General features: G+C 36.2%; 1 protein-coding gene across 3 annotated transcripts in view; it reads right to left on the reverse strand.

Annotated features, from left to right (window-relative positions):
• The window catches only part of LOC135195023 (uncharacterized), a 165,299-nt gene that overhangs the window by 25,331 nt on the left and 124,390 nt on the right, over positions 1–15,578 (reverse strand). For 2 of the 3 annotated variants that reach the window (XM_064221325.1, XM_064221324.1), the window contains exon 2: positions 14,478–14,562. The gene's annotated coding sequence lies outside the window, so the exon portion shown is untranslated. Of the gene's footprint in view, positions 1–8,718; positions 8,976–14,477; positions 14,563–15,578 lie in introns of those variants that run through there. The other variant, XM_064221326.1, reaches the window with a different exon arrangement.

The raw sequence follows: 15,578 nt of genomic DNA on the forward strand, positions 1-15,578 counted from the left end.
AAAAAAGTTCCATACTGACTTGATATCAGCACATTTCACTAATTATCTCCAGGATATGAATAAGCTGCTCAAAGATTGTCTCGAAGACATATCTCTCACATGTTACTGCCCAATTATATAAAAAATTATTATCTATCCGGGATATAAAAACTACGATAAACTCGTAATTCAGCAATGATATGCCTCCAAAAATAACATCTCCATAGGACCACAATGCAGTAATGCCACTCGCCTCCAATTAGTCACGAAACCAAAAAGAAAGAACCACAGAACTCTTCTCTTGGCTCAAAAAAACTCCCAGGAATTCAACTCAAGAAAAAATCATAACCACAAAAAAGGTCACCCGCCAAAGATTAATGCCATCTCCGTATATATATAAATATATGACACCATCTTAATAATAAAACCACCCCAGTGGTGAAAATATTCCCTCCATTTAATCAATAACCACACAACGCCATATTCCCTTTTATTTCCCCATTAACCACGTGTTAATAGAAACCACCACTCCAGCAATAAAAAATATTCATCTCTGTCTCGGCAAATAAAACATACTTACCTCTATTTCACCAATAACTCCATGTGGAATAAAACGAGTCTCCAAAGAATATATCTCCAAGCAGGATAATAAAAAATGTAACTCCATCTCCAAAAAAATATGCACTCTAAGCATCCAGCTGGCACACTCATAAATATTGCCAAACATCTCCTTAAAAAGGTGTCTCCATTTGCAACAAAGATGGCTGCAAAATAATTGAACTAAACATAGCTCTCACCACCATAGGCAAATATCAAATGGCCAAAATATTATATCTCCAATATATTATATCTCAAATTATATCTCCAAAATAATATACCTCTAATTCTCCAGAGAATAACTCTATGTTATAGTCAAAAACTATAAACTCTCCTTGCATAACTGCTGAAAAAGTGGCAAAAACTCAGCAAATAAAATTGTCCAGGAAATTCTAGAAAAAATCACCAATGTGCCACAACTCATTATAACAACACTCCAAATTGTAAGTGTCTAAGCAAAGACTTCTCCTTATGCACTACGACATAGGCCACTAGAAAACTTAACCAAGTTTCCTATCTCTGGCAAAGTTGTCACAAATACAACAAAGGTATTTTGCAAGAAAGCCCACAACTTCTGGAATACAAATATCCAGAGAAAAAGAAAATGTAGTGCCATTACGTATGCATAAAAAAAAAAGCAAAAATTCTCCCTTATATCTCTCTTTAGCATCAAACCGCTGAAAACACAAACATGTTCCCACACAATGACTCTAAGTCACGAACTGAGATATTAAAATATTCTCACAAACTGGAGAGAAAAAATAAATTCAAATTCGCCCATGATAAAACAACTTGTGTCAGCGATGGCTAACTTCTAAAAAAGGAGAAAAGAAAAATCAACGGCATTGTTAACTATCCCCGTGACTCATGTAGATGTCAAGCAATTATCTGCTGAACTCATAAAAAAGAAAAAAAAATGTGTTAGTTCCTCCCAAATTAAAAAAAAAACAACAACACCCTTGACAGCATTACAGCTCCCATGCATTAGTATATAAAAAAAATCACTAGTATTAGAAGTATCATTATCAGCAATATCACCAAAATTGCTATCATCAAAATCACCAGTATTAGTATAAAAAACATCACTAATGTTAATGCTTGTTCATTCATCAAAAATTCAGCACAAAATTCACCAAAAGTTCAGCAAGATTTAGCAGAATTCAAGCTAGGTTCATTCACCAAAAGTTCAGCACAATTCAGCACAATTCACCAAGATTCAGCCAGATTCATCACCCATGAACGACTGACATATTCTCTAAATTCACAGAAGCTCAATAAATAATTAACCACAAAACTTCTCCCATGATTCATTGTAATAATTCTCCATAATATAATTATCTGTAATAATTATGAAATAATCTCCCATGAAATATCCCAAATCTCTTGTAAAATGTGTCTCAAGCAGTGATAATTCTACTTCAGTACCCCCCCATAAAATATCTCCAGTAATAATGATAATAAGAATTCCCCATAGTAATAATTATCCTGCAAATATCTCAAGTAAGGACATTAATATTGCAATTCCCCCAGTATACACCAAATACAACACGATGCACCATCCACCACCAAAGGCAACACCATCTGACAACATCAGTCAGCAATCATCATCGGTCAGCACCACCCACCCATCACCACTTAGCACCACTTTAAAGCAATCTCTCCAACACAATAAAAAAAAAAAATCTCTGTGTCCCCATTATAACTAAGCCTTCCAAAGCATTAGGAAAACTTACACACACATATATGTATTTCATTTCCTTTTCTCTTCACTCAAGAGAAAGAAAATCTCTTTCTTAAAAAAAGAACCCTATGGGCATCTCACATCATCAACCAATCGTTATCAGCTGATGTCCTGACATTGGAAATTCATTATCAAGGGCAAATTCTTCCCCCAACACCCTGACACAAACAAGCACCCCCAGGGAAGTTCACCCCCCACTAAAAAAAAAAAAAAAAAAAAAAAAAAAAAAAAAAGTTTCACCCTCCCTCTGGGCGTTAGAACACCCCCTTGAAACAGTGTTTGAGTACCCCCTGAGGCAGACCACTAGTATCCTCCCCTTGCAATACCCTAATACCCTTCTGGGCCGGTTCACGCAGAAAATGTGCTGAGCGCATAAGAACGAGTGGGCGCTCGTTTGTCCAAGCAAAAAATGCAATTCAAGCACAGTTTCACATGTATGAAAACTATTCATACACACGCATACACTAAACAAAGACGAATGCGTCTCTTCTAAACATGCTGCCTCCAAAAAAACAAAAAAACATGTCACTTTCTGCTACTATGGAAAAAAAATGTGGTATCTTATACCAATCCCACAATTCACAAAATAATTTAAAAAAAAACCCTCCTAGGACCCTTCCAAAAAAAACACTAACACTCACCCCTTCATAATGAGAGAAAACCTTGAAGTCTGCTCAATCATAAACACGCGAATCCCGTTGGCACAATGCAAATGCGATCATTCACACACACGCAAACGTCTCGGGAATGCACTCACAACGTCTCAGCTCTAACTGAATGTTCCCAGCCCCTTGAGGCAGCTCGCTCTGGGCAAAATGCTGAGTCCAGTTCAATTTCTCTTTGCTCAGTACTACCACTAGAATGGACACACCTTAACCCCCACAAGTTTACTAACTAAAATACAACGCATTCTCAAAATCATACTAATCTCACAAAAGGCTTTTTTTTCGTTCGAATGCCGCTATTATGCCTGTGACATGATTATAACCCCTTTTTCCTACCAAAAAAAAAAAATCTATGTCTAACTTGGGTCACTAGTCTCTTCGTTAGCGTACCTACAGCTTATAAAAATATATAAAAAGCCTCTTAAACTGCCTGCCACCAAACTATCACCAGTGAAGGGTGACCCCCCCCCGTATTTAATATTTGGTATGCGTTTAGCCATTGCGTTAAGGCGAACTGGTTACACTCAATCTCTCCCCCCCCCCTCTCTCTTCTCTCAACGTGATCACTCGCATAGCCCTCTCTCTCTCTCTCTCTCTCTCTCTCTCTCTCTCTCTCTCTCTCTCTCTCTCTCTCTTTCTATTCCATCAGGTCATTAAATTAGAGTCGGAGTTACAAAAAATATAACGTTTTATTCAAAGTAAAGTACTAGTTGAATAACTCAAGTTCTTACAGGGTCAACAATGTAATGGAAACAGTTTCAAGTCTCACTGACAACTAACTCAGATACCCCCCCCCCACCCCCCCCCCCCCCCCCCCCCCCCCCCCCCCCCCCCCCGCCCCCCCCCCCCCCCCCCGCCCCCCCCCCCCCCCCCCCCCCCCCCCCCCCCCCCCCCCCCCCCCCCCCCCGATATTCAAATGTCTTAATCAGTAATTAGTCACACCAATTATCTCTTCTCCAAAATACAGTCCCCTCACTAGGACACTCTGTCCCCTCACTAGAACCGCCGCCCATTGCAGCCTGGAACTTTAACACTGAAACAAATAGACTTTTGCAGAGCTATCCCAGCATTTTGCCTTTTTCCTGTAGCTGTCTCCCTAGTTTTCGTATAAACCAAGCCATTAAGAATAGACATAGTTCGTACACGTACAGACGAATTCACACTCATCGTCAACGCCTCAATAAACTGGTCATAGCCAGTTTTCAAAGGCACCTTGAACAAGCCCTCAGAACTCACATATCCACAGAACGAACATTGACCCGCTTAAGTAAGCCTCTTCGTATCACACCTTCCCAGAAATGATTTATCAGCTTTCTTAGGTCGTCGTTTCGGACTCTGTCTCTATGGGAAGTTAAATATGATGAATCTAAATTCCTAGAAATGTCACAACGAACATATCAGTCTTTATTTATGACATATTATATATATTATATATATATATATATATATATATATATATATATATATATATATACACACATATATATATATCAAATCAGGTGTTGGCTGAAGGAAACAGGCCAATCTACATAGTTCTTTTATGCCAACGTTTCGTAATAACATTTATTACATCTTCTGGGAATCTTAAGTTAAGAAAAAATAAGACAGAATATTCAGTCTTCCTTTCTCTTAACTTAAGATTCCCAGAAGATGGTGAATGAATGTTATTATTGAAACGTTAGAATAAACGTTAGAATAAAGAACTTCCTTCAGTCAACGCCTGATTTGATATATATATATGAGGGCCTCAGAACCACAGAGTTGTAAACGCCACCCCCACCAATATTGAGTTAGGAGTACCAGTAGATTTGGCACCGTTTCTTCTGTCTATTTGTTGCTTTTCTATGCTATTCAGAAGTTTCAAAAAGGTCGAAATCCCTACTTGAGCAGTAGGAATTATCGATTTTGTCTACATGAATGAAAGTTGTGTCGCGCGGAGGTTACAGCCTCATAAGAGCTCAGTTAGAACCACAAGGAAGCAGCTCAAGAGTGAGCCAATGAGAGCGCACGTCACTAAGCTGGTAGTCAGTTCTAAGCCAATCAGCATTTTTCCCCATAAGGCGCCCCTAAGTGTCGGCAATCACCGCACAGCTTACAATCTCCGCTATTGTTTACTTTCCCCACCTCCCCTTATTTTCAAGTTCTTTAGCGATGTACAGTATTTTCATGGTGAGTACAGATTAAAATATTTGCTTTTCTTAGAGAAGTAGTAGTGAGTGTAGTAGTATTAATTTTCTAAAATTTTGTGTGTGATTATTATTATGATATTGGTAATGTTATTTTAATGGCTTAACATTATGATGATGGAATGTTATGTATGGTCAACATCATTATTACTAATATTACCGTATTATCATTATTATTTGCTATTATCAATACTCCTATTATTATTATTATTATTATTATTATTATTATTATTATATTATTATTATCAGTATAACATCCTGATTGTTATACCACGAAAGTATTTTCATGGTGAGTACACATTTTATTATAATTTTTATTATTATCAATATTATTAACCAATATTACTGTATTACCCATTATTATTGATATTATTTTTTATATTATATTTTTTAACATTATTATTATTATTATTATTATTATTATTATTATTATTATTATTATTATTATTACATCTATTGCTGTTAAAACACGAATATAATAACACTTTATTATTATCCCTTTTACGCATTAAATTTTGGTTTAAGTGCTGGTTATGAATAAATATACACAAATGTGAGGGGTTAGGCGTACATATTGAATGCTAGCGCACAAGCGCACCACACAATTTTTTTTTATTTTCACCAAAAATTTATAAAGGGTAGGGCTTTCATGTGAAACTTAGTTTAAATCAATATCTTTCTTAGAAGCAGAGTAATGAATGCTAGACTTTGAGGGCAATTTACTCATTTTTTAAAAAGTGGCGTTTAACACACCTTGTGGTTCTGAGGCCCTCATATATATATATATATATATATATATATATATATATATATATATATATAGTATATATATATATATATATATATATATCTTGAGTGTGTGTGTGTGTGTGTGTGTGTGTGTATGTGTGAGTATATATATATATGTATATGTATATACATATATATATATATATATATATATATATATATATATATATATATATATATATATATATATATAAAACTGAATCACGAAAGTTTGGAACACGATAAATCCATAAATAAAGGTATAAGCCACGAAGAAAAAATAAACAACGGAGTTTCTGCAAGATCTTTTGACTCGACGTCCTTTACTCAGCTAAGTAAAGGACGTCGAGTCGAAAGATCTAGCAGATACTCCGTTGTTTATTTTTCCTTCGTGGCTTATACCTTTATATATATATATATATTTATATATATATATATATATATATATATATATATATATATATATATATATATATATATATATATATATAGAAACTAAGTTTGGGGTAATCTAGAATGCCGCAGATTCAGCAGAATAAAATGCAAGCAGCCATCATAGCATCGTTGTAATTTTCGAGACCACATTGAATACTAAAGAATTTTCTAATATAAAAGATCACTGTAAGAAATGCAAGACATCATTCTCTTATGAAGATTTTAGTGTTATCGCCCTAGCACCCAATAACCACTCTCTCTCCATCCTGGAATCTTTAAACTATCCAAACAGCTTGTTCCTTCCCTAAACAGCCAGACCTCTTCCACTACCTTTATAGCATAAAGTTGACGTCGTCCTGAAAACTGAGGATGGCACTCAGTTCTTTGCTCAGATAGAGTTAGGTACTAATACAGTCTAACATCATCATTTTTATATGTGTACATTTTAAAGATCTCTTAGTATTAGGTTTTCAGTGTTTTAAAAATTTTTTCTTTAGCTTGTTTTGTTCGTTTTAAATTAAGTTCATGTTTTAGACTTTATGAGTTTTTTAACTGAGTCCCATTTTAATTATTATTCTTTGTAATCTTACATCCCTGGAGATTAGACATGGTGGTCTCGAAAAAATTCAATAAATTACAACGATGCTGATATATATATATATATATATATATATTCTATATATATATATATATATATATATATATATTTATATATATTTATATATATACACACACGTACACAAGCAGTCCCTGGCTTATGATGGGTTCGGCTTACGATGTTCCAAGGTTACGAGACTTTTCAATTATATTCACGGACACATGTCCAGGGTTACGCCGCCTATCTGATGGAAGAAATATGACTCCAAAAGGGGCAAAAATAATCAATATTTGAAGTTTTTTTTATGAACAATGCTAACATGCAATTTACATAGATTTTAATACACCCAGGACCATTAAAAGTATACAGGCAGTCCCTGGCTTACGATGGGTTTCCGTTTTTGAGACGCGTCGTAAGCCGAAAAATCATTGTAAGCCGGAAAATCGTCAAAATCCTAAGAAAACCTTACTTTCAATGGTCTGGGTGTATTAAAAACTTTGTAAATGCATTTTTATTGCATTTTTCAATTAAAAAAAACCTTCAAACATTGATTATTTTGCGCTTTTGGAGTCATTTCTTCTGTGGGATAGGCGGCGTAACCCTTGAAATAATTTATGGCGAATATAATTGAAAAGCGTCGTACCCCAGAATGCCGTAAGCCAAACCCATCATAAGCCAGAGATTGCTTGTATATATATATATATATATATATATATATATATATAATATATATATATATATATATATATATATATATACATATATACATATGCATATACATATGCATATACATATACATATACATATACATAGTTGTAGTACTGGAGAGAAAGCAAAATTTATATATATATATATATATATATATATATATATATATATATATATATATATATATATATACATAGTTGTAGTACTGGGGAAAGCAAAATTACCAAATCCAAAAAGCTGAATTTTCAAAATTATTCTTTGCGCACAATTTACACTTTTCCTGACTAATGGCTCGCAGAATATGAACTGAGAATGAGAATAAAATCCTTATTAGAATAACCAGAGTTACTTTCCAATGATTAGGAATGAATATACTGCATAATCTGTTCACAGATGAATATAATTTCTAAAAGGGGAAATCAGAAGATATATAATCACAGGAGCTCTGTTTGACTCCACGGCACTTGTAGCTTTAACTCTACTATTCACAGTATCAAGGCGAAAGTGCCACTTATGTGAAGCAAAACACTTATCCAACGGGACCTCGCAAGTGCATGAAAGAATAGATTGAGAACTTAAAATGAGCAACACAAAATAACACTATGCAGTGGAACACTATAAGCAAGCGTGAGCATCGCTGGCAGTCAGTGATATGCTACCCCGATATTGGCACTTGCAGAGTGAGGTGGGCAGCCCTGTTGATCTATAGGAGCAGGCACACAACGTGGCAGCCTACACGAATCTGCAAAGTATTCGGCATTGCAACACTGGTATTGGTTAGAGTAAATTTACACAGTCAGTGCAATATTTCTCAGAGTATCAACTCTTCAGTATCACGTGCAATGTGTTTGAGCATCACTCGATTAAAGTAGCAAAGTATGATCACTTATATCATTATTTCACACTAAATCACTCAACTGGGTCTCACAGGGAGATGGGAACTCTAGGAAAGGGGATGACAGGAGAAATCACAGCTGAAAATAGGAATGACTACTAGAAATAGGATGAAGGCTGATAGAATAAATGTTTGCTTTCAGTTACCTTAATGCGTGGCGTGGCAGGCATAGATCTGTACCATGGGTATCGGCTGAAGGACATCGGTCACTTGTAGGGCTTCCCCAGAAGTTTGAAATGATAATGCTTTCATCAATCAAGAACCAAGCAGGTGGGCAGCTGTCAGGAGGACTTTTAGGCTGTCTTGATGCACAGTTCTGTGGTTAATTGAAAATACTAGCCATTTCAGCTTCAGGACATTGTTTAAGAAGAGCAGCAGGCTGAGTTGTCGGGCACGGAACTCCTTCTGGGTTGGCACACTGTAGCAGGTTGATAGACCTTCAGTTACTGGCTGGAGCGAAAAATGCTGCATGTTACTGTCTAGGGCAAAGTGTGATTTGATAGTCCAGGTGAGGTTGTATATATATATATACCCAATTTGAATAACTGGAATCATCCTTTCCAAACTGGTTATTGTTGTTCTCAAAGCAAGACTGAGTTCCTTGAGGGGGTGATTCATATTGAATCTTTAATTTCTTCAACTAATCTTCCACAGGAGCCTAAAAGAAATATTGAATGCTGGCAAAGAGGTGCAATAAGAAGGAGAACTATGAAACTACACGTGGGTCAAGAGAGAGAAGGGTCATGCAGGTGCGAGGAGGTGGAGTGGGGACGCGAGGGTCTGACAATAATGGTGAGGAACTAGGTCAGGTAAAAAGGGGGGAGGCTAGGTAGAAGGTTGGAGTTGAGCAAGGGAGACCCCCAAGAGATGTGAATTTTGGCGACTTGGCAGGAAGCTCTCTATTAAATGGCTTTTACTAAATTAGCTCGGGGACTCTACTACAATGGAAAAAGAGATGCAGGTCTCGGAATTTGACATTGGTCAGTATTTCACCCTGATGGGGAGATGACAGCTCCTCAATCATTTTGGAAATATCGAGGGAAGAAGGCCTCTAAGAGGTTTTCCATCTTTTTTTGATTTTAGAATACAAAAGAAGAAATTTGCCAAGTCAGAATATTTTCAAGGGGCCCCTAAGCCGTCCACAGCACGGAATGGAAACTCTTGACTGTGTCCTAACATAAAAGATCGTTTACTCTACTTCTCGCTTTTCCTCTTCACAATTTGAATTGTACGTCATTAGTTTGAAATTATTCTCTCAACATTTTACGTTTGGCTGAGAAAAAGAAAAGTAAAAAGGGGATCCAAAGTGGATATATATATATATATATATATATATATATATATATATATATATATATATATATATATATATAGATGGTGTGTGTGTGTGTGTGTGGATTGCATCAAAAGCATCTTTACACAGGTAGGTTTGGACCTAACCATGTCTGGAAGATTCCAGTGAAATATGCCTTAATTGCCTGTGCGGTGCTGCTGATGAGTAGGAAATTGTTTGGGCTGATGATTGTTGAAACCAATTTCACTCCTAGACTAATAATTATCAGGGTTTGCTGTGGTGAAGAAGAAAAAAACCACAAGACTATCCATGTGAAGTACCCCATATCCCTGTTGTTGTCTCTAGAGATAAAACAATGCAGCTGTTACTGCCGCATTCATATTTAACTGCTGAATCATGGCTGAACCCCATGAGCAGAAAAATTGCTCTTCATAAACCATTTTATTCACTTTTAACAGAATGCTTGTCAGCAACACAGGAAGCTTTATTCATCTCCATGTTGCATTCACTTTCCTTTGACCTAAGCAAATTTCCTTTTGCCTACACAAACCTTACCACCATATCTTTATACCCCCATGTGTCTCACCATTTCAGTTCTTCTTATGAGCCAAACAAAAACTTCTTTCAGTTTTCTTCTGAAGCCATTCTGAAAAAAGATTGAAAAAGCAACCCACAAAATTACTGTGTATAACATGTTTACTTATAAAGTATTTTCATTTTATGTTACTCAACACTCGAGTACTCTCAGGCCCTATTTTGTGGACCTTTTTCAAGAGATGTGTAGGTTGTCAGCCTGGGTCAAGGCCCAGCAGTCTTCTGGAACTTCTTGTTGAGCCATCATTTATGTGATGGCTGTTCTGGTTTCCTTGAGAAGAATTGAGGCAAAAGATGGTTTTTGTAATATACTGGATGACAGTAGGTTTAGAGAATAGGTAACACAATAGATGAATCCATTAGGTAGTAGGTCACTGTAAAAATTAAAAAACGAAAGAGAAGGGAAGTCTTTGTGGCTTGATTATGAAATAAAAAAAATTTGTTAAGCTTTGAAAAATTAGACTTTTTGTACAATATATATATATATATATATATATTATTATATTCTATATAATATATATATATACATACATACTACATACACACACACACACACACACACACACACACATATGGCGTAAAAAGACTTAAGCAGGTGTGATATGCCGAAGTGTGGTGTAAAGGTTAACATAATGACGATGTGGCTCAAGGTGTTTTGAGGTGGGTCTGTCTTATATATTATATATATATATATATATATTATATATATATAAATATACATATATATATATATATATTATATATATAATATATATATATATATAATGGTTGATAGGCTGTCCGAAGGTGTAGTGGTCGAACAGAAAACTTATTATTCAGGGTGAATGGTGCTGTGTGTTTATGGGACTTGATTTGCTGCTAGTAAATCCATTGATTAAAATGTGAAGTGGCTAATGTGGAAGTTTTATACAGTAGAGGTCATCCTTAATTTTTCATTTAAATAGGAATGAAATTATATATATATATATGTGTATATATATATGTATATATATGTATATATATATATATATATATATATATATATATATATATATATATGTATATGTATACACACACACATATATACAGTGGTACCTCGAGATACGAGTTTAATTCGTTCCAGAACCGAGCTCGTAAGTCAATCGTTTCGTATCTCAAACTAATTTCTCCCATTTAAAACCCAAAATAACTGAATTCAATTTAATCCGTTCCAGACCTATGAAAAAATTCAAAACCATTGTAAATTATGAATAAAGATATGTTTTTTAAAAACAACAAAAATAAAACATGTATAATTGACAATACATACAAATATGAAATAAAGAAATAAAATAGTTATTTAGCATAATAGTCTTACCTTTGGAGACGGACGAGTGCGGCTAACGAAGGTGAACGGCGAGGAGGAGGGAGGGGGAAGGGATGTAGGCACTCTAGACACGTACGTAAACGGCACTTTTTATAACTTAAAACTATTTTTTTTGTAACTTAAAACTAAAACTACACTTTCCTTATTTCAAATGAAAGAAAAAAACTTAACAATGCACTAACTTTAAACTTAAAACTAAGCTTAACATTTACGTAAATTTAATTATCACTTGTTTTTGCCTTCTTGGCTGCACTTTCTGTACTTTCACTCGCAGCTCTTTTCAATAAAAATGTATCCAAAGAACTTTGCTTTTGCCTGCCTTTCAAATGCTTTGAAAATGTGACAAACAAGTGTCATAGAAAGCGCTGAAGCACGACCAGTTGCCACTTTTCTGGGTGTTTCTTTTCAATGAAATTTGACAGCTTTCCCACATTGCCAGCATGTCTTTAATTTCACCTGTAGAAATCACTTCCTTCGGCTCTTCCTCCTCCTCACTCGTGTTAATCTCTTCCAGAACCTTCGTGTGTTGGCATCATCTGCAGCTCCTTCAACTCCTCAGTTGAGAGTTCCTCCTCAGGTTCTTCGACGAGTTCGTTGATGTCACCCTCATCTACCTCCAGACCCATCGACTTTCCGAGAGATACAATCTCCTCCAACTCTTCTTGCTCGTTCTCGGGCTCAAACCCTTCGAAATCTCTCTCTGCAACAGCATCAGGCCATAACTTTTTCCGTGCAGAGTTCAAACGTTCGTCTTGTTACCCTTGCCATGCCAAGTCAATGATACGTAGACAGATCACGATGTTGTAGTGATCTTTCCAAAACTCTCGAAGGGTTAGATTTGTGTTTCCGTCACTTCAAAGCAGCAGCGGAACAAGTGCTTCGTGTACAGCTTTTTGAAGTTGGAAATGACCTGCTGATCCATCGGCTGTAGGATTGAAGTCGTATTGTGTGGGAGGTAGAGAACTTTGATAAACTGGAACTCCTCCAGAATATCATCTTCAAGACAGGTGGGTGGGCTGGAGCCTTATCAAGGATGAGCAATGCTTTCATCGTGAGTTTAATTTTCTTGCAGATACGTCTTCACTGCAGGGCCAAAGACAAGATTTACCCAGTCAGTAAAAAAACTGCCGCGTAACCCATGCCCTAGCATTGGCGCGCCACATAACGTGCAATTTTTCTTACAGTATCTTGTGCGTCTTGAAGGCTCGAGGATTTTCCGAATGATAAACTAGCAGTGGCTTCACTTTACAATCACCACTAGCATTTGCAACATAAATACAAGGGTCAGACGGTCCTTCATGGGTTATGGCCTGGCATACATCTTCTCCTCTGCTGTGATGTAAGTCCTCCGTGGCATTTTCTTCCAAAATAGGCCCATTTCATCGCAGTTGAACACCTGTTGCGGGATGTAGCCTTCCCTCGCAACAAGCGCAGCGAACTTTTGGATGTACGTATCGGCTGCTTTCACGTCTGCACTCGTAGCTTCGCCATGCCTCACCACTGAATGGATGCCAGTTCTCTTTCTAAAAGATCAAACCAGCCATGGCTTGCCTTAAACACTTCTTCTGAATGCCTCTTTAGAAGTTGATGCTTCTTTCTTCACTAAGTCGGCATAAATACTCCTGCCTTCTCGCATATTACCGTCTCCGTCACTGTATCTCCGGCCAACTCCTTCTCTTTCACCCACACGAGCAGAAGCTTCTCCATTTCCTCGTGGATATTTGTTTCCTTCCTTAATTGGGAAAGAATTGTGGTTCCTTTTGCTGGTGTAGCATTCTTGATGGCATCCTTCTGCTTCAATATCGTACAAATTGTCGATGTACTACGGTCCTAGATCTTTGCGAGTTCAATCACTCGTGCGCCACGCTCATGTTTTTCTATTATTTCTTGCTTTAGTTCTATCGACATGATCCTCTTCTTCCTGTCACCATTGTCCTTAGCACTCACTTTCTTCGGCCCAATGATAACACACAAAAAAGTTCAGTAATCACGCAAAAATCAAGCAAAAAAGAGTACAGCGTACAAGATACACTTTGATTCAAGCGGGTAACACGTGCGAGAGATGCTCTCGGATGATGCTCGACCTGCGCGCCAACTAGTGGGACGCTCCGGAAACACGGCTCGTATCTCGGATTTGGGCTCGTATCTTGAACGAAAATATGGCCTGAGCTTCGGCTCGTATCTCAAAAAACTCGTATGTTAGGCTGTCCCGTATCTCGAGGTACCTACTGTATATATATATATATATATATATATATGATATATATAATATATAATATATACACATGTATATATATACAAATAATTTCATTCCTACTTATATATATATATAGTATATATATATATATATATATATATATATATATACACGTATATATATACATAATTTCATTCCTACTTATATATATATATATGTGTGTGTGTGTGTGTGTGTGTGGTGTGTGTTTATATGTACACACACACATATATATATATATATATATATATATATATATATATATATATATATATATATATATATTTATATTTATTTTTTTTTGTTTATTTATTTAGAACTTTGTTACTTATTTTACACCCACTTTTTGGCCAGCCCCATGCTGGTCTGGTTTAACTATTTGATAATAATAATAATAATAATAATAATAATAATAATAATAAAATAAAACACTCACCTTTTGATAATTCTGCTGTGACGCTAGATAACAGGAGGAGGTACATACTAATTAGAAGCCTCATTTGTGGGGTGTGTCGGTTCATCTGTAAAGTAGTACAAATAATTAGTCATTTGAAACTTCTTCCGATTTATCTACATATTCTTCGGTAAAGGCATTTAATAGGGTATTCCTTATCGAATGTACTTCCAATGTAGTTTATAGGAAACTGAGGCTGCAATGAAATATTTCATTAAAATTTTTGGGGGTTGTGACGGTCCACAGTTGAAGAATAGTAAATAGCCATTATTTATTTTGGTTTCTCTTATAGTGATTAAAATTAATGACTGATAGATCCCCTTGACGAAACATACCCGGCAGAAGCTGTTTCCTTAACAAGTATTTAGATGAAGAGGACGACTACCTTCTCTCCACGATTCTCAGTGGGGATGCTGTGTACAAATTGAGTGGCATTTTCAAATTAATCGAAGAAGATGGCCCTCTTGAACCTATTTTCGCCGAATTTTAACCAAGTCCTAGTACAGTTTGAAGAATGTAAGGCGAGAAGGAATTTCGAAAGCATGGGTGGATGAAGCGAGTGCATCCTGAAAATTTGGTTCACATATTTTCCTGCTTTTAATCACCATTATTTACAACTGAAAACATTTGCGTCGTCGATGACCATTGTCAGATATACATAATTAATCATTCAGTGTCTTGAAGCATATTTTCAGTATGTTATCTCCTTTGGCAAACTACTATAAGAAAGCAACATCTGTCTGGTGAGTTTGTATTCACACTAAAAGCACAGTTAAAGAGTACATTCAAAATAATTCTCTCTCTCTCGTCTCTCTCTCCTCTCTCTTCTCGTGCTTAAATCTCTCTCTCTTCTCTCTCTCTCTCTCTAGGTGATAATGTACCGTTCCTTGATACTAGATTCATATCCTGCTCTCTCTCTCATCTCTCTCCCATCTCTCTCTCTCTCTCTCCTCTCTCTCTCTCTCTGGTGATAATGTCCCGTTTCCTTGATATTATTCATATCCTGCAGATTTATAGGTGATTAAACTTACAAGCTGATATCCCTTCGGCCCCTAGCCGTAACCCCCTTTCATTCCTTTTACT

The sequence above is a fragment of the Macrobrachium nipponense genome, chromosome 15 (genome assembly GCF_015104395.2).
Source record: "Macrobrachium nipponense isolate FS-2020 chromosome 15, ASM1510439v2, whole genome shotgun sequence".
NCBI classification, from domain to species: domain Eukaryota; kingdom Metazoa; phylum Arthropoda; class Malacostraca; order Decapoda; family Palaemonidae; genus Macrobrachium; species Macrobrachium nipponense.